The sequence below is a fragment of the Phaethon lepturus genome, unplaced genomic scaffold, assembly GCF_000687285.1.
Source record: "Phaethon lepturus isolate BGI_N335 unplaced genomic scaffold, ASM68728v1 scaffold6969, whole genome shotgun sequence".
Classification (NCBI taxonomy): domain Eukaryota; kingdom Metazoa; phylum Chordata; class Aves; order Phaethontiformes; family Phaethontidae; genus Phaethon; species Phaethon lepturus.
In genome coordinates this window covers 15,885-18,335 of record NW_010564131.1, presented here as the reverse complement: position 1 = coordinate 18,335, position 2,451 = coordinate 15,885, and the positions used below count along the sequence as shown (strand labels likewise).

Genomic DNA, 2,451 nt, shown 5'->3' with positions numbered 1-2,451 from the left:
CTGAAGCGGCAGAGAAAGAGGAAGTTAAAGAAGAACCACGCTATTTGAAAGGACAGAAAGCGAGTTCTCTGCCTTTGACAACAACACAGAGCAATAAGCTGACCGTGCACAGCTGTCATCGGTCCATGCTCTGAAGTGGTAAGGATTTTCCAACAGATGTTTTTTTGTGTGTCTCCCAGGAAGACTGGAGCCAGCTATAACACAGGTGAGAAAATGGGATGTTATCTGCCAGTCCTAGGTGGATCCTGTTGAACAAGCAGGGTTGGTACCACAGCCTGCATGAGCTCTAGTTACGCAGACTAGGACTCCTCTGTTTGCTGTGATGCAGTGTCACGGTTTACCCCCAGCCAGCAACTAAGCCCCAGGCAGCTGCGCGCTCGCTCCCCCACCGTGAGATGGGGGAGAGAATCAGAAGAGTAAAAGTGAGAAAACTCATGGGTTGACATAAAGACAGTTTAACAGGCAAAGCAAAAGCCGCGCACACAAGCAAAGCAAAAAGGAATTCATTGACCACTTCCCATGGGCAGGCAGGGGTTCAGCCATCCCCAGGGAAGCAGGGCTGCATCATGCGTGACGGGGACTTGGGAAAACAAACACCATAACTCCAAACATCCCTCCACCCCTCTTCGTTCTTCTTCGTCCCAGCTTTACATACCGAGCGTGATGCCCTATGGTATGGAATATCCCTCTGGCCAGCCTGGGTCAGCTGTCCTGGCTGTGTCCCCTCCAGCTTCCCGTGCACCCCCAGCCTCCTCGCTGGCCGGCCAGCACGAGAAGCTGGACAGTCCTCGACTGCTTAGCAATAACCCAAAACATCAGTATGTTATCAACATTTTCTCATCCCCAATCCAAAACACAGCCTCACACTGGCTTCTGTGAAGAAAATTAACTCTATCCCGGCTGAAACCAGCACATGCAGAGCTCCTGCCCCTCAGCGCGCTGCTCAGGCTTGGGTCGTTCCCTGGCAACGTTCAGCTCTCGTCTCAGCCAGACTCAGAGCAAAAGTCTGACACAAGACCACCTTTTCAAGTGACTGCCTATTAGAAAGGATGAGGTGCAGCCTCTCAAACTCTCCTGTTGATCTGTGGCACATGGTATGAATATAATACTCAGAAACAAAGCATGCTAACCACTTGACGGAGGATCATTCTGCATCCAAGGACTACTGTTATAGAGTGCAAAACTTTCCAATCAAGTGAAAAACTTTGAGAACTGAGAGGCCTAATTTCTGCTAAGATTCAAAGCTGCAGGAGATTTGGATCCCAGCTTCCTCTGTCATTGGAATCAGATTTAGGCAAACTGGTTTTTCAAAACTCCAGTAAAAAAACTGTGAGTGGTCGCAACTTGCATCAAGAGGGAGTAAGAACACGTCTCATAAAAGAATTATAACTGACTAGGTTTTAGGCTCAGATAACCAGGAAACTTTCATTTTTTCAAGCAGCTATTCACTCAAATGAAACAAGAGACAGAGACGCACTTTAAAAACATTTGAATGAAAAATGAAACAACTATAAGCTGATTGAAAATCATGTGTTGGGCATGCACAGTAATTCTTACTCATTACTGTTTTGGAACAGAAGTCCTCACCCATTTTGTATTCAAAGTCAGCCATTAAACCAGTTCCCATCCAACAGCTGCTTACTGGCCTATGTGAAACCATTTGCTGGGTTTCAGTTTAACTCCTCGTGGGCAGAGTTAACCCATCATAACTGTTCTGACACCCTTTCAATCAGTTTTGATTTGCTCTTCCTTTTTTGTGTAACCCAACTCCTTTCTCCCCTCTTACCTTTCCACCCTTTTGCCACATCTTTGTGCATGTCGCTCCCAGCAAACACCCTCTCCTTCGTGACAGCGTTGGAGTGCAGCGCACACAACCAGCATCTGCACTTCTGTCCTAACCGCAGAGCAGGAACTCTAAACTTAAGAGTGTCACAGCAACGAAACACTCTAAATCACAGCGCTCCATTACACATTGCAACTTCTAGGACACCACACACAACAGCAGAGAGCTACCATCTTAACATATCAAAAAGGGCCAGTAGCCCAACAGATGAACAGCTTCACTGGCCTATGCAGTCCTTGCAATTTTGGCTACCCTGGAATCTAACAAAGCAGAGGTAAGATGTGCTAGACAAAATACTTTTTGTGCACAACCACATTACTCGATTACTTGGAAGTTCTGTGTCAGTTCTGCTTCTCTCCTTTTCGTACAATAAAATTTAAAATTATCTAGAAGTGACATAAATTAACCTCAGGAACATCAAGCCAAGTATATCCCCAATTTTATGAGAACAGGCTGTTCTGACGTGAGCAAAAACAAAATAATGGCAGGATGAACAGTAGATCTAATCAGCAGGAGGAAAAATGCTCTAGAAATATACGAAGACCACACACCGTTCCTCCCACAGTACCAGTAAAAACGTTAAGTATTTTGCCTATGCCTTGGAACCC

General features: G+C 45.9%; 1 protein-coding gene across 1 annotated transcript in view; it reads right to left on the bottom strand.

Annotated features, from left to right (window-relative positions):
* ALPK2 (alpha-kinase 2) overlaps window positions 1-2,451 on the bottom strand; it is a 40,311-nt gene that overhangs the window by 33,061 nt on the left and 4,799 nt on the right. The window lies entirely within an intron of this gene.